The following is an 18,870-nucleotide window of genomic DNA, read 5'->3' as shown; positions in this document are numbered from 1 at the left end:
TGTAAAAATATTTGTGCCACCCCTAATTTATGTATCTAAATGAAAGATGGATTGGAAAAGGAAATAGTGCTTAAATGGTTTCAAACTTGTTTGAGAAGCAAAAAAAAATTGTCAATTTTAGAATGAAATTATTTGGATACTTAACATGATTCAATAATAGCATTTGCAACCTTTAATTACAAACCCATATTTTTTCCCATCCTTTTTGTCTAGCTGCCAAAAAATTGTGGAATTAGTACTGTTAAATACATCCAATTTATTTTAATTCATCAAAATATCATTAATGCCTCTTGCTTGGATTGAATCTAATAATTTTCTTTTATTAGTTCAGTTTAGTTCTTAAACACAAACTCCTTCAATCATGGCATATAAAACTTAGGAAAGAAATGTAAACTTTTATGATTTCAAAATTGCTCGGATAGAATCTAAAAATGTTCTCTTTTATCATCACAAATTAATGATTTACAAGTTCAAATATTGAGTTTAAAGAAGGACAAGATATTAGGGACTTAGGGATTTAATAAAATTTTCATAAGTATGGATATTTATGCATGTCCATCATGTGTATAGGTTTAATATCTAGAGATCAATCAAGCAAAATTATAGTTAATTAAGTTTGAAATTAAGGTAAGTGGTTTATATCATCTTTGTTTATTTAGAAATACCTATTTCACTAAATGCTTACAAGAACGGTATTATGATTGACACGTGCTTTTTAAAAAAAAAAAAAGTTATGTTTATATATAAATAGGTCTTATGTTAATAATTTATGATTCAAAATATGACTGTATGAGTGAAATTACTTTGCAAAATTATGATGATTATACTTGATACTAGGTAAGCTTTCCCGCGCAATGCACAAGCGCCAGGTCGATGTGTTTAAATATTGGTGAATTGTTTGAATTTTTGATTATATTTTGGGGATTTTTGAGAAAGTATGGTGGTATGATTTTTTATTGGTATATTGGCGGATTGCATTTATTTAATTATTGCGGTTCTTTTAGTGTTATTTTATCTTTTAATTTATTTGTAAAAATTTTATTAAGGTTTTTTGTGTATTTTTTGTTTGAATTTTGTTTGTATTTTTAATTTGTTGTTTGCTTCACGTGTGTACAGTAGTAGATATTATTTGGTGGCAGGATTTATTTTTTGGTATTCACATGCGTACAGTTAATAGTTCTTTGGAACTGAGATGTAGTATATAAGAGTGGGGTGGTTTGTTTATTTGGTAACTGAGTCTTATTTGGTCTTGGTTTATCTGTAGGTGAATTAATGGCATATAATGATCGAGTGTTTTCAATAGTTCAGGATCAATGTCCAGAGTTGGAGGAGGAGCTGAGTGGGCTGAGTATTAGTTGTAATACTGCTTATCCTATGAGAAACTCTTGTCGAAATCATCCTGCTGAACCTATTAATCGGTTTCAAGTTACTCATGTTATGCTGAAGAATGAGATCTATGATTTTTTTAGGGTTTTATATAGGGATTGTGAGGCGGGACGTGTGTTGGACAGTGGATTACGGGGTGGGAGGAACTTGCCGATGCTGGAACTTATTGCTTCAAGAATCAAGTTTGATGTAGCTAAGGAATTGTTGTTCTTGCGGTGTCGCCTTCTTTTGACAGTTCTGGTAGTCATAATGATTGAGAAAGCGTTGTGGTGTCTGTGTTGTTTAAGGTGTAGTAAGGTGTCTAGTGAGCTAAGTGTTAGTTTTGTGTTTTTGTTTGCACTGTACTGTGTGATTTCGGTTGTAGCAAGGTGTTTAGTGAGCTAAGTGTTAGTTTTGTGTTTTTGTTTTCAGTGTACTATGTAATTTCGGTTGTAGTGTCTCTGTTTTTAATCTAAATGAATAAAGCATTAGCGCTTTGCTTTTATGTATTATTGAATTGAATAATAGAAGAAGCTGAATTTGTGGAAAGAGCTGTGGATAAGTTATTTTATTCTGTATAATTAGCTATTTTATAATCTGGTCTTAGTTGAGTTCTTTTTTGTGTTGGATTTTAGTGGCTGTACATATATGGATTTGGAAGTTTTTGGCACAATATGGATAAGGTTTGTTTGTGGTTGACGTGTGTAGAATGTGCAGTGAATTGTTTTATTTTTTTCTATGGAATCTTTGTGATTCTATGTGCATGTGATTTTGCTCACGGGTTTTGGAAGGTTGTGGTACTATATAGATAGCGTTGTTCTCTATTATCTATAAGTATAGTGTATAGCTAGTTTCTTGTCATGGTCTAAAATTATTGTTTAGAAATAGAGTATAGTCATAATCGTTTTGGAGTATTGCGTGATTTGCATCTGGATGTTGAAGTTATGTTTAATAGATTGTCATTAGCTGGTGTTGCAGGGAGTTTGGCTGGACGTGATGGGGATAATAGAACTTTGAGTGGTTCCGATAGGTCTTTGGCGCACAATATTTTGCTTCGAAATGAAATATATGATTTGTTTAAGAAGTTTTATAGCAAATCTAGTAGGGTTGCTGTACTGGATGAAGTTTTGGGAGATATCGGAGAATTTCTATTTCTTCAGATAATTGCTCAACGTATGGAAGTTGAGGTCGAAGAACAGAAGAAAGCTATTACAAGTGCTATGGTTTAATGTTTTTATGTTTTCTTTTTTTTTTTTATGGTTTTCTTGTGTTGATTGTGGCTTTTTGTATTTTGTTTTGGTATTTTGATATTGTGCAGATGCTTGTGTAGTAAATAAGTAGTATCAGGTACTGCGATTGTGTAAATGAATAAAAATGAATAAGAAGTTCAGCTGATAAGAATATTTGTACCTGATATCTAGATACTTTTTATGCACTTGATATATATGCGCTTATTTCGTAGTTACAATTTACAAAATAGAGGCTATCATTCATTGATATAAACATGAACCTTTACAAAAGCACAATCTGCAGTTGTCGGTGGTACAGAAAATGTTCAAAAGCATAATTATAGCTGTGATTCAAAGCTACATGGACTAATGATCTGGTTCAGGCCTTTAGTGATTTATGAGCATTAGGGTTATGTACAATGATAGGGATCGCTGATCATTAGATGTTCAAAAGATTTGTCAAAAGTGTAGGGAGAGATGTTACATGCTAATGCTCCATGTCAGTTGGGTCAATGCGCTGTCTTTTAGTTGGACTTTCTGTAATCTTGAGTGTTGTGAACAAGTTGCTGTCCAAGCTTGTAACACTTAGGCTAGCAACTGGATTTGATGGTTCTGGAGCTGAAGATGCATAAGTAGAAGAAGTAGGAATTGATGTTGGATTTGTAGAAGCGTTTGGTATCATTTCTGCAACATTTGCTTTATGCACTATTATGGCAGTGTATTTTTCTGTGTCGCCAGATCCTCAATTTCCAGTCATTTTTTTGACAAAGCAGGTGATGATAGTGTTTTCAATAGCTTGTTCAATAGCAATGTAGTCGAGCTGGTGCTGTAATGTTCATCTTTTAATATTAGTTCATACAATGCATGTGAGTTATTGTTTAAATGCAGCTTAATGAGTTTTAGTGGTGGATGTGTACTGACCTTGTCTTCAAGTTCTTGGATCTGTGGTAGAGTGAAGGGCACTAACTGTTGTGCATCATTCTTGCATAGATTGAGTGTCAGCATTCCAAAGTAGTCAGTGAGTTCTATGGTCAATCTGCTTCTGCGATTGTGATTAGTAATTAGGGCAGTAACAAGTGGTGAAATAGTGTGCGAGATTGTTATTATGGCAGTTACCTTGGAATAACATTAACATGCTTATTGTAGGAGGTGCAGATAATTTTCCATAATGGTTTTGCTTTGAATGATTTGTGACAGTTTGAGCATGCATTATACCATAGTCGTTGGCTTTTGTCAAGGAATCGTGGAGTTCCTCTGATCCAGAAAACCTTTTTTTGGCAAGAAATGAGGTTTTGAGTTAGTTAATTTGATGGGTTAAGTGGTGAATTAAGGAGTTAGAGGTGTGAAAGTTGCAGAAGCTTACCATTGGGAATTTTAGGAAGTCCTCAATTGTGCAGAGCTCATTTTCCATAGGTTCTGACAGTAGCTTGGCTTGATCACGGTATGCTCTTTGTGTGATAAGCTCATTGATTTGTGACTTGTTTTGCAAAGCTCTTGTGAGCAAAAAGTGATTGTTAGTTGTTGAAGTATTGTAGAAACATTACTATAACAAAGGTTGTAGGGTTTATGTAGAACCAAGTGTTTACCATTCTTTCAGCATTGCAGCTTGTTGTATTGGAAGGTTGACCAAGATGCTTGATCCAAACCTTGTTGTGAGATTGAGAGGTGAAGTATTATGTGTGTTAAGAAGTGTTGAAATACATGAATGGTATATTTGTAATATTTTGTGGTGCACTTACTATGATATGATGAAACCTTCACTCGGAGTGCAACAATAAGTGGCATTGATTGAATCATGTTTGCTATTGTCTGCCCTCCATCTGTTTCATGCTCACCCCATGAATGGCATGAAGCTGCAACACCATTGGTTAGATGTTTATAAGGCATTGTTATTTATGCGTTTATCTGTGGAGTAGACTGTGCATGGAGTAATTAATTCATCAGTCATGCGAGTTACCTCTTGTTTATGACCACAATTTCTCTAATTGGTGTAGTTCCTCTGTGATTTCGAGGGTGGACTTCTGCAGCAATGCCAAGTATATCTGCTTTTGGTATTTATGAAAGGTAGACTAATCAGTGATGTGTTCAATATCATACAGCTAAATTTAAGCTCTGTGTGTTACCTATGTCTGAGGTATCGTCAATATATTGGTAGAATCTTCTGAAAGGCGTAAATATGAAAATAGGAGGAATTTCTAGAGAGTTTGGTTCATAGATTGCTTGCACAACAGTGGAGTTGTCAATATACCAAGTGCATTGATGTTCATGTGCATGATATAACGCTTACATTGGATAGCATATAACGCTTATATAAGGTGGAATTGGTTGCAGAAGAATTCTATATCTGATTTGTATATCATAGCTTCCACTGTTGTTCCCTACACAAAAGATTTGATTTCATTAAGATGTAGATGTACATGTTGAGCTGTAATAAGTACTTGACAAAGTTTATTAGTGTATTTACCTGCTGATAAATGAGTGTAAGGTTTTGGTAATGATTTCCTACTTTTGACAGTAGGGGTTTCTGTTTGTCAAGAACTTGAACTATCGTTGTCTAGTCTCAAAGTCTAAGAATGATCTCAGCAAATCCTATGACTTTCCTGTCCTCCTATAATTTAGAAGAGTAACTGATTGCTAGTTTTTGAGCACAAGTATGAGAACAAAATGATAAAAGTATGATGTAGAATGATGTGTGTATACGTATATAAATGAGTCATTAATGTGCTAAATCTAATACTTCTCTATACATAATATTTTGTGTTATTGAGTCTTGTTCATTACTAAATATAGGTGGCTTAACGAGAATTTTTATTGAACTCTTGTTTTTGGCTCTTGACATTGCTACATATAACTGGTCGTGTGAAAAAACTAGTTCCCGTAGATATATTCCCATAAAATCTAGCATCTTCCCTTGAGCTTTATTGATAGTCATCACAAAACATGATCGAATAGGAAACTGAAGTCGTTCAAAAGATGCTAGTGAGTGTGGATCATTCTCTATTCTGAAGCAGATTCTGTGGAGAAAGACCTTCTTGCCAGTGAATTCTCCGTAACTTATTATTGCATGTATAATGTTGGACTTTAAAGATTTGTAGATGAGTCTTGTTCCATTGCATAGTCCTTAGAGAGGATCGATGTTTCTGAGCAGCATAACTGGCGTTGTTTGGTTTGAGAACCAATTTGTGAGGTAGAAATCCATTTGGTGTTAAGCTGTTTATGAAATCCTCCATGATTGTCTATTCAGAACTATCAATGCAGTTGTCACGACTAATGTATTCTTGAGTCTAGCCAGGTAAATGCTGTATGAGTTTCTGATTAATCTCATTGACGAACTCATTTTTTTGTAAGTATAGCACGATTTACAGCTGAGGAATCATGATCGAAGAATACTGTTAAATTTGGAAATACTGCACTAGTGAGCTGTGTGATTGAATTTTTATCATTTGTATATCTTATTAACATTGATGCAGGTATCTGGATAGAGTCGTTGTTGACAGTAGATTCTATTCCATTTGTAATACAAAGTAGATATTCAATGAACTCAGGATCATGTCTTGCTCTCATGTTTTCTGTGAGGTGAAGCTTGTGGAGTTGTGGCCATATATATGACTTTACTATGCTGGCATCAATAAATTCTGATTTTGTGCCTTTAATAACAACCGGTAATACCTGTCAAAAATCTCCTCTGAAGACAATTACTTTTGATCCAAATGAGGCATTCGAGTCCATTAGGTCTTGGAGTAATCTATCAACAGCTTCTATTGAACTTTTATTTGCTATTGGTGCTTCATCCCAAATTATGAGATTGGCTTTTTGCAGAAGTTTTGTTGATGAATTTTGTTTGCTGATTCTACAGTTTTTATTCTTTGTTGTTTCTAGCGGTGTATTGAATCTTGAGTAAGCTATTCTTCCACCAAGCAGTATTGAAGCTGCTACTCCGCATGATGTTGTAGCAAGTGCAATCAATCCTTTGGATCTTACCTCAGCTAATAACGCTCAATAAAGGAAGGTTTTTCTAGTTCCACCTACACCATCAATAAAAAAGCATCCATGTGTTTTTTGGAACACAACATCAATGATTATATGAAAGACAATTTTCTGATCTTGGTTTAATTGACTGATTCTTTGGAGATCAGACTCTGGCACAGTGATTCTTGTTTCTGCTATTGTGTCTCTGGTATTCTTGTTCAGATCATTAAAAATCAGAGGATGTGGAACCAGGGCATATGAGTTGATATCTTTTCCCATTGATTGGAGGAAATTATTTATCTGTTGCAGTACCTTATATCGTGTTTGATCACGTGATAATTCTGGTATCCTGATGAAGTTCTCTGATAAACAATATTCAAAATTTTCCCATAGATGTCTAGGATTTGATGGAGGAAAATGTACGAGCAGAGTTGCAAATAGCCTTCTCAATATGTATGACATTTGATATGAACTGGCTTCTTCAAGATACTCTTCTTGTGATGTATCTGATTCAAAATATCCTTTGAGGATAGCTGCTTCACGGGATGTGTTGACGTATGTTCCATTAACTGTTTTAAGGTCGTCAAATGATCTTGGGGCTTTAACATATGTTAGGAGTAGCCGTAGAAAGTAATGTTCTCTTTCTTTGATGGTTGCTGTGACAATTCTGCCAATGCAATCTTTTTGCTTTCTAGGTGACAATCCTATTTTCTTTTTTCGGGATACCAAACAAAATGCTCTGGGAATTCTCTATATGTGCATTTAAGATGCTAAGCCAGTTTATCCATCGAATTCATGTAAAAGAAATCTGTTAACATAGTTCTGTTTGTATACTTGTTTCTGACTATATCTCGGAGGTCCTGATCGGGTCTGAAGTTCATGGATTGGCAATTTTCTAAGTGGAGCTGGAGGTGTATTACAGAAGGGTGCATTTCACTGAGTTAAAATCTGTATATTCTTCAAATTGCTTCAACCGCACATACCCATCGAGCTGATTAGAATTCCTTTATTTCATCGATTGCAGGAGGTGGGTGTTACTTTTGGCTTCAGCTGAAGCATCTGAGTTTACCCTGAAATGGATCCTGTCATAACTTTTATATATATACTTGTATATGTATTTCACAGCTTTCACAGTGGAGCAGATTTTCACATTTATATGGCAATCAAATTTTGCCAATAAGTATCCATTGTATGTAACTACCCATCTGTTATCAAGCTCATGGCCACGGACCATGATTTTCTGTCCATCATTTCTTTTGCGATAAGTAGGATACGTATTGTTTCCATTAAAAATTGTTTGAGCAAATGATTTTGGGTAATTGTTTCTGCACATTTTCTTCTGATTTCCTTGCATTTAAATGTTATCTAGATTTTGTTTTCTGCATGGACCATGGATCATGTACTTTCGAACCCTATTGAATAGATGTCGATTTGCTACTCTATCAGGGATTTCTGCATTGACAATATTATTGTAGGATTCTATGGAGTAAAGCTTTGACCTTGCCTCTAGGATTATAAGAAAGTGAACATGTGTTATACCACATTTTTGGAACTCAACTACATAAGTATACGTAGCGACTGGTCCAAATATTTCTTTTTTGAAGAGTTGCTGCTTTAGAAAATCAAGTTTAGCATGAAAAACTCGAGCTAGTAAGTCTTGTCTGTTATGAGCTTCATCAGTAGAAAGCATATGTTCTTTGATCTCAGGCCATAAAGGATTGCATGTCATGGTGATGAATAGATCTGGTTTACCAAATTTATGCACAAGAGCCATAGCATCGATATATCTTCTTCTCATGTCACGAGGACCACCTATAAACGATGCTGGAAGGATAATTCGCTAACCTACTTTGGATCCTTGGCAATATCCTGCTATGACACTGTACATTATACCTTGAAACTGCTCTCTTCTTATTCATTCTTGTCGACTCCTATAGTAGTCAAGTCTCTGGATTTCTATCTTTATGTACATATCGATCACATATTGTTGTAGTAGTCGACCAGTATTAAGTATGTTTGGAGTATATTTTTCTCACATCTACAACTTATATGCATAATACTCACGCATAAATAAAAATTCTTTGTTATCTTTGGGATCGTTACAAGCTACAGCATATGTTATTAAATGTGAGTGTAATGATGTGCGTAAGTGTATAGTGAAGAATATAATTACGGAATATAATTTTTGGTATACCTTACTCTTCAGCTTCTATTAGCTTCTATGCAGATTTGTAATTACCAAGAGTAGGACTGCACTTAACTCTTCAATCATATCTCTTTTTTTTTTTTTTGGATTTTCTGTAGTTGTTCTTCTTATACCAGAATGCCATCCAATTTCTTCAAATGGAAATAGCAAGGGATACTGCAATAGATGATAGCATCCATAATAGTATTGCACCAGTTGATCCTTTCCCTATTTTGTATAGATTTGGATATCCTTCTGTACCTTTCTCTAAATTCTTATCCCTCTACCCATAAGACTGCAATTTGGAATGTAGTTGATCGATTCTAGACTCTTTAATCATTCTGTGAGTGGGATCTAAGCACTATTTGATATGAGTTAAAATTCGGAACATATTTTAAGCTTCGGAGGAAAAGGCATGGGGGTTGGATTCCATGACATCCATAATCTTTTGCACTATACTTTCTGTTAGTTTCTATGATGTAGCTGTGATGTAGCTAGTCTACTTTCCAATTCATGCTCTATATCGTGGAAATATAGCTGGAGATAAAGGGCAGAGTCTCCATGTGGAATAAGATCCATGATGAAGTGATTGGTTTGTCCCTGCACTTTGAATGTATAGATGCCATTAGTTCACCTACATAGGGATTTGTTATAATGCACTCCAAAAGAGGTGAAAGCAAACATGTTGTTATATGTTCTAACATATGTTTTGAAAGAAAGACCTTCGACAGAATGACCAGTATATAGTTCTGTGAGAATAACTAGAAGTTTGTTTTCTTGGAGAACTATCTAACCACCGGAACATTAGAAATTGGCTGTTTCAAAGTGAAAATTTTTTGTTTCGCAATAGCCGCAATGTGGTTTTGGAGGCAATATATCCGATTGATTCCTAATGAATTTTAATACTTCAATTCCATCTTGGGATTTTTTGAGCTACAATGTAACCAATGTAATAGTAATTGTTGACTATAAGAGGAGGAATTCAAAAGCAAGCTTTGGATGTGTATTATACTATATTCACAATACCTCTTGTCTTTCTTCCTCTCTTATGATCTTTCTGAGTTCCTTTTGCCTTTGAACTTTTGTTGCCTAAGTGATAGTTAAGAAAGCGTTATAAATTCTAATAGATAAACCACTAATATAATGAACATCACAATGGTTAAAGCTGATAATAGAGGTTGCATTTTTATCTCCATTTTTCTTAGCAGTAGATTTTGAATATTGTCAAAAGCTTTGATATTGTGTCACAAATGACAACAGCTCTACAAAGGCAAATCTGTTGAGTTAATGACATTGTAAATAGAGAAAATGTACGAAGAAGTTTAATACAATTCAATAGGAATCTGTACATGTAAAGTTGTTGGAGTATTAGGTACCTGGAGCATCTTTGATGTTTTCGAGAAGAAATTTGAAGTAGTTCATACATATGAACAATTCAGCTGTTAGTGAAAGATGAACGATAATAAATGAATGAGAACATCATAGTAAAGGATCATATATTTTGAAGAATAGAACAACACGCAAAGGGTAGAGGGATCAATGAACAAGTTATTTGAAGCAGTTACACACCTTTGTCGTGCGGTGCACTATAATCTGAACACATATGATTGTGGTTGCTATTCGAACAATTTCCTTGGTTTTAGAAAATGCAGAAAAGTATAGTTATATGCTTGAAATGTCAGTTAGCGTAGATGTAGTAATATTTGTATAAAGATGACAAAGATGAAGACCTTTTTCTTAGGTGGAGAAGTAGGAGACACCATTTTTTAATTTTGATGCAGTATCAGATACAGAGCCTTCATTACCTGTCGCATAGAAAGAAGTAAATAACTGATTATATGAACTAACAAGAAACAAGTTATTATGGTATTTTTGAATACTAGTGAGTATTAGGCTCTTACCACGATTGCAGCGGTCGCAATAATCAATTGATAGAACTTGTGATTGTCGAAGATGATCTTTATGTGTATCAGTGGCAAGAGGAGGAGGACTTTTGCGGAGTTGGATGGCTGAGAACTAGCATAAAGAATTTGCAAAGCAGAGAGTTAGATAAAAATTCAAGAATGTGAAAAAGAAACTTGTATATTGGAATTGCGAACATTGAAGTGTTTGATTTGAAAGTGACAAAATAATGGTGCAGACCAATATTTTGTTTAAGTCTACTACTGTTACATTGATAGTTGGATGCAGGTAACTCAGGATTAGGAAAAGGAGTTCTGCTCACATTTGTATCACATATTCAAGTTAGTGTACTTCTCTGATATTCTGGAACTGGAATGTTTAACAGATAAGAAGTCAACATAAGTGTAACAATATAAAAAAAAAAGTGAATGAAGTTGACAAGACATATATGTGTGATGGAAATGCTACTTAGTTAACTGCGGCATCAGTTTTCCTGTGTATAGTAATAATTAGTTGCATTGCTCCAAATTTTTAGTTGCAGAAATTACAAAGCGAACAGGTCTGCAAGCTCTATTAACTAATAAATTAACTAATAAGAAAGACATAAATTAAGAATACACTTAATAGCTATAGGAGCATACTGGAGCAAAATATGAATGAGTAAGGAACCAGAAATTATGAAATATATATGTACCATCATCCTTGTTATTACCAATGACTACTGTAACATGAGCTTCGGTCCGTGATTGTTTGGAAGAATGCGGAGGTTGTCGACGAACCGGGTTGATCAACAATCTAGTTAACTTTCTCCTGTGATATGCTTCTCTATTTCTTCTTCGGTGAGCTTCATTTTCTTCAACCGAAAGAGCAGCAAATTTCTCTCTTTTTTTTATTTCTCTCATTTTTTTCTCATCGATTTTGAGATCATCATTACGTGGGTATAACTCAGATGAGTTCATGGTGTTTGTATTATGATGCAGTAGATTTTTATTCTGGATATAGCTATATAACGAAGGGAACAAAAGTTTGGTGCATGAAATAAGCAAATAACACCGGTAGCAAAGATAGAAAAAGCGCTTGGAACAACCTTAAAATAAAAACTATGTTAAACAAGTTAGTAAAACAATACCTCCATTGATCTTCAAGGCATAGAGCACTGAATCAAACTTCTTCGAAGGCTAAACAAAAGATTTCAATTCAGTAAACACGGATTTTTTGATCAATAAACAAATGAATGGAACAGAACATCAGAATGATATCATAAAAAAGTAAAGAAAAAATTATTGAAGAAATAACATTAGACTACCTGGTGTATGAGCTACTCAGCTCACAACAATTGATAATAAGATTTACATGCAATCTGGCAATTCAAGCATATAACAAAGCCTGAATGGAGACCATATATATCTTACAAGTCAATCAAAACAATAGGAAATTAAAAACGTAACCAACCTGCAAGATGGACCCATCCACAAGATGTGACGACTTGAAAATTTGCTTATATTTTCTTATAATTCCCTCTTATTTTGAATAAGTTAATTTATAATTCATTTACTACTAATTTACTCTTTCAATAGTTGTAATAAATAATAGAATCGAGAGGTTTACTTTTACTTTTATAGTTAAAATAAGTTAGGATTTTTGCGTATTTTGGTAGTGTGATCACTTGGTGAGGTATGTGTACCGAATTTGGTGGATAAGAGTGAGTATTAGGTAAGAGAAAGTGTATGATTATAAGTGCTAAGAGTAAGTTAGTGAAATATAAGTTAAAACAAAAGTACAAGAGGGTTAAGAAAAATAGACTTGAACCGACGTGCACCGTTTGTTATCGATTAAGTACACCACTTGACCAATACTTTCTTACCCTAATCTTCTTGTTTTTATTTCACTTAATCCTCCCTAAGTTAACTCTTAAGTCAGCCGAAATTATTGACCAAAAACAAGAGGAAAAGAAAAAAAAAAAGAGGGAAAACTTGGTTACCAAGTGTTGGCAATCCAAGATAGCTTTGACCAAATGAGTTTTCTTTCTTCTTGGCCCATTTTTCTTCATTTTTCACTTGTGTTGGCTGAAACTTGGAGAGAAAAAAAAATAGAGAGAGAGCTTCAATTTTCATCTTGATTCTTGCCTTGTTTGAGTTGAAATCACAAAAATAAACCGAACAAACTTACAACAAGGTGACAAGGAAGCTTGGGATGGAGTGATCTTGCATAGGCAGCCTTGGTTTTGTGTTTTTCCTTGAGGTTTGAAGGTATTAAGCTAAGAAACTCTTCTTATCTCTCTTATCTTGCATTTTATTGGATAGATGACTTGAATATGGAAGTTTTATGGATGATATTATGGATTTGTGAAGTTGGTGAAATTTTCTAGCTTTGGTTTGTATTTTTCAGCCATGAAATGATAGTATCTAGTTTTGATATAGACTTGAGAGTGTTAATATGAAGATTTATAGCTTTAGTGCGAATTTTTAGCTTTAAAGTAGAATTTTCCAGCTTTAATTGCAAATTTCCAGCTTAGGGTTTCAAAATTTCAGTTTTGGTATTGTGATGATTATTGCTAGAAATGAGTTACAATTGGATGGTTTATGGACTAGATTAAGAGCTGTCTTTATATTCTTACTTGTGTGTTGATTTGGGGCTAATTTGAGAAGAAAAAAATGAAGCCTTGAATGGCTGAAAATTGGTAAACACAAGAGAAACGCTGCCCGATTTTTCTTTCGTGAGATAAGTGAGTGAAACGGAAATAGGGATGTGACTTGGGTTTGATTTGGGACTTACTTATGTAGAGATGCTTAAATTTACCTTATGGGTGACCTATAAGCTAAAATTTTGCTCAAAAAAGGTAAATTTCTCAAAAACAACGTAACGGCCATTTTAAACACGATTTTGTAGTTTCTTCTGCCAAGTTGCAAACTTAAACGTTTTAATCGCTTCTTTATCGAAACCAGAAGAGCGAGTATGAATTTTCTAGGGTTTGATAAGTAAAATGAGTACCACTTAAATGAGTTTTATTTACTTGATTTTCTTGATCGAAACTCCTATATTTGGAACCCTAATTTATTATAAACTATTTAACGGTATTTTATCACAGGTTTGGACTCCAGCCAGAGGGTTGAGGTTGAGCGTGATTTTGAAAAGCAATAAATCATTGGTGAGTGTTTCCAAGTGCATGTTTGAATTTATTACTTGAATGAATTGCTTTGTTAACGTGATTGGACGGTACTTAACTTGTTTGATAAGATAAGGGTGTACTTTACCGCACTTACCCTAATATGACTTATTATTGTGTATTGGTTACAAATGGTTTGATATATGTACATGTGCATGACTTGAATACTGTCGGGGAACTTAACCCTATTGGTTAGTCAGTCAAATCGAGCCGGTAAGGGCTTGGTCGAGGAGATTGGCGAACCATAGATACTGTTTACTGATTATCGTTTATTGTTTATTGTATAATCCTTTAGATATGGTCCACTGGATTCGGTATACTTGAGTATTACCACCACTGTTTATTTTAGAGTTCGGGCCCTAGAGGGGGTTGATTGGTGGATGGAGATTGAAGTTAAGTGGTGATCTACTGGATTGGTTACTCTACTTGAAAGTTGACGAAGTGTCAACTACTACTTGGTGAAACTATGGCGGAGTTAACTCGCAAGAGTTACCATATCCTTTTACTTGAAAATATTGGATATCTAATGATTGGTTATTTGTAGTGTTATTGCTCATTTTTATGAACTCTTATGCTCGTTACTTTGATATTCCAAGTTTTTACAATAATCAATTTGTTACTTGGGTCTACATGATGTTTTGGAATCTCACTGAGATTTGACTTACCCTATTAGTTTTGTTTTTCTTACAGGGGAATACGAGCATGGGCGTGAGGCTGGTACAGGCTAGCGTCGTCTAGTTTTTGAATTTTTTGTGATTGTACTCATGCTAGTGCTTGATTAGGGTTGGAAGTTAGTTGGAACTTGGATCTTTTGTTATATTTGGAAATGTATGAACGTTTGAGATAGAAATGAATATAAATGTACTTTCTGAGCTTGGGAACTGTTGTTTTCTTTACTTTTGAAGTTGTAACTTATTTTCTTGAAGTGAGTGAGTGAGTCCTGACGGGAGTTGGACAGACGGTCCGCTAAATCCTGAGGTACGCCCTAAGGAGAGGTGGGGTCGTCACACAAGAAAAGCATGTTGGAGGACAATTTGGTAAAGAAGAAAATCTAATGGCCGATAGCTAATTAAACCTAGCCATCAATTCCAAAAAGCATTTCACTCCAGATGATGCATATTAGAAGTGGCAAAATGGATTCATATCCACCAATCCATCCATATAAACCAACCTTAAATGGATTTGGATTATCCATATAAATTCAATGGTTTTAAATGGATAACCATTTAAATCCAATTATGTTGGTGCATTGAAATGGATTATCCATGTCATCCATATACATCCACTTAACTTAAAAAATAGAAAACACACATAGTGATTACAAATATTTATATAAAAAAAAAGTGGGATAGAATCTTGTGGGACCATCTATTATTTTCTTCATAACTTCCTCATATGTCAAATTAATTTTGTGGGACCACATATTCTTTCCTTCATAACTTTCTTATATACCAAGTTGCCAATAACATTAATTGCATTTTATTTGCTTCTAGTTCCTAGACTTCTTCCATCCTTTCAAAATTATATTTTAGTCTCTACTCTTGTTTTTTTTAATTAAACTCTCATGTAGTAATGATTGCAAACATTTACATTCTTAAGTAAAGAAAAAGTGATAATGCATCATGCAGTGTCAAAATGATTTTTTATTTTTTTAATTCTTTTATTTATAAAAAGAATTTTTCTAACGAGTGTCCCTGCAACATTGGTTAAGATACGTAAATGACACCTTCTTTTTTTTTTTAATAAGTGGAAGGTTTTGAATCCAAATCCTCATACTTACAATGCCTCTCCCCTTATCACCCAACCCAACTATCCAAAAAAAAAAAAGACACCTAATTTACTAAGTAATATAAGTTAGCTTGTATATCAATGGTATAATAAGGAGTTTCATACATTTTTAGGTACTACGTGCACATGTGATGAAAATATTTTACTTGTCAAATAACATAAGATTTCTTATTAGAACTCCACTTTTATTCAAGGCATCCCTCTTGAACTAGAGTGGAAAAAATTGAAAACGTAAACTTCTTTTCACTGTAAAGTGGTATTCAATTCACCCAAAAGTTATAAAAACGAAGCCAAGTTCTTAATTGTTCATTACTTTACAAAATGATACTTAAAGTAATGATGAAAGGTTAAATTGACCACAACAGTTAAATTTTCTTGGAACTAAACTAATTTTATGAAGAACTGAAATAGAATAGTAGTACAAGCATTTGTCATTAACAAAAGATTTTAGGTGATTTAAGGATAGAACTTTAGGGATCTGTATTTTTTGAAAAAAATTATTTGGATCTTAAATTTAGGATTTGAGAGAGTAAATGGATAAATGGAAGGATCATGGTTTACACTATCCATTTAAATGACATCCATTTAGATCCATTTATTAAATGGTTTTAATTGGATTGGATCAATTTGATCCATTATCCATTTAACTAAAACCATTTATCAACTATATATCCATTTTGCCACTTCTAATGCATATCTATTGAGATTATCACAATTGTCCATGTACTTATTACTTATGATACATGATACATATATATATAATAAATATACACTTGAAAAATACGAAGAAAGGACTATATAAAGACAAAACTATATACAAGATATTTTTTCATAGTACTTATTATTATATTAAATGTATATATATATTGAAAGATAACAACAAGTATACATACACTCACTTCCCAATTAGAATTTTCATTATTATATTATGTAAATTATATATATATATCTTAGAAGCTGTGGATAAACAGGTGTAAATATATATATAAATATATATCTTAGAAGCTGTGGATAAGCAGGAGCCTGCAACGGCAGCAGCAATGTGCTAAAAGCTATGGACAACCAGGAGGCTGCAACGGCAACAGCAACGTACAAGGATTCTAAGCAAAGAAAGCCACTAGAAGGTACAACCCATTTAAGCATAGTAGCACCTGAAATTGGCTCCACTGTAGAAACACAAAGTGCTTCTTATGTATATGTCTATATATATATATATATATATCTTAGAAGCTGTGGATAAGCAGGAGCCTGCAACGGTAGCAGTAACGTGCAAAAAGCTGTGGACAACCAAGAGGCTACAACGGCAACAACAACGTACAAGGATTCTAAGCAAAGCAAAGAAAGCCACTGGAAAGTACAACCCATTTAAGCACAGCAGCACTTGAAATTGGGTCCACTGTAGAAACACAAAGTGCTTCTTATGTATATGTCTAAGACACAAAGTGCTTCTTATGTATATGTCTAAGATATTGCATGAGTTATAAGATTAACCCAAGACTCATATGTGATCATGCATAATTAGGTGAACTACAGATGATGCATGATTGCAATTATAGTTAGTAATGGCCTTGACATTAATGTGTGAATCTCTTGGAGACCCTCTCCCAATAGGTTTTGTAATAACAAGTAAGTACTCAGTTACTGACAGTAGCATGATCTGCTAAATAAGTTTTGTAAAAATATGAGTTTTTCAAAAGATATGATATAGCTTGAAATGACGTGTTACATGATTACAACAGTTAATAGTGTCGTAAATAGTTATGCATTTCAAAAGATTTTGTCTCAGATTAAAAAATCTAAGAGACTTCCAATAATTTTACTTAACTTCTTATTGGGTTTGTGGTGATTTAAGAACTAATGTGAGTTTACGCACACAAGAGGAAAGTTGAGTTGGAGTTGTGACAATCCCACTTCCCCTTATGGCGTACCCCAGAGGTTAGCGGACCGCCTGTCCAACTCTCGTCAGAACTCACTCACTAACATTAACTCCAAAGTAGGCAAGAAACTCCCCAATAAATATTACAAACCATCCAACTTTTCAAAACGTCCATACTTATGTGCACAACTAAACGGATCAAAATACAAGTAGTTCAATCAATTCACTAAATATAATAGGATGACATTTACTTAAAATGAGGACTACCACTTTCGAACTCACTATTCTTAGGATACCAAATCAATAACAATAAAATTTTTCAATATAACATTTACATGTTACAAATTATCCAAATAGACAAACCAAAATACAAGCCAAAAGATAAGAACTTGAACAACCAGTACCATAATACAGGGACGGCCAAATACAAGTTTAAGATTTTCTATTACAAGCTAGTACTATTCTTGTCTCTCTCATCATCGCACCCTGTTAAAGAAAACAAATAAATGGATGAGCTAAAAGTTCAGTGAGGTTCCAAGTATCATGCAAGCAAAGTAACAATCTCAGAGCAAGTAAGAAAGCGGCAACTAAACAAACAATAACAAGTAAGCAGGAAACAAGTAGCACTTTCAAGTGGAAGGATACATTCCTCTTACATTAGCCGCTTAACTTGCAACCATTGACATTCCATCATCCTTAGAATACACTATCAAAATCCAGTAGATCACCACTTCACCCCATCTTCGTCCATCGATCATTCCCCCTTACCGTACCTGTAGACACCAAAATTTTGTCAAATTTAATATTTTCTTGAATTTTATCTATTTAATGAGTTTTTTATTTTCTTGTATTTTAATGTGCATTTTTCTCATTTTTGTAGGTTGGTTTTAAGAAAAAAAAGAAGAGAAAAAAGAAAATCATTCTAATCATTTTGTTTCACCAAATGCACTATCAACCCATTTTTACACTCCATGTTTCCATTCACCTTTCTTTTCATTTGGTAAAAGTCATCATTTTTGGTGAAAGAAAACTACATTTATTTCTCCCACTTTCTCTCAGCTCTTTCTTTTTCCCTCAAGAAGGTAAGAAAAAAAACAACAGGAAGGACTCCAACTCCCAACTCCCCTCTTGGCCATCTCCCTCTCTCTAAATTTTTCCACCATCCCATTCTCACAAAAACTCTCTCGGTCTCTTTGTTGTCGAAAGAAAAGACAAGACAACACAAAGGAGAGGAGGATTCCAATTTTTTTTTCTACCTCTCTACCCCTCTCAGCTCTCTCTCAACTTTTTGACCCCTCAAAACTATCACACACGACACAAAGAAAGAGAAGGAAAACATCTAACAAAAACAAAACTCAAACCCGAAACTTCCAATTCTCGGTCCCCCTAA

This window comes from Coffea arabica, chromosome 8e (assembly GCF_036785885.1).
Source record: "Coffea arabica cultivar ET-39 chromosome 8e, Coffea Arabica ET-39 HiFi, whole genome shotgun sequence".
In the NCBI taxonomy this organism is placed as follows: domain Eukaryota; kingdom Viridiplantae; phylum Streptophyta; class Magnoliopsida; order Gentianales; family Rubiaceae; genus Coffea; species Coffea arabica.
The sequence above is the reverse complement of the archived record's forward strand: the minus strand, read 5'-3'. Positions refer to the sequence as shown.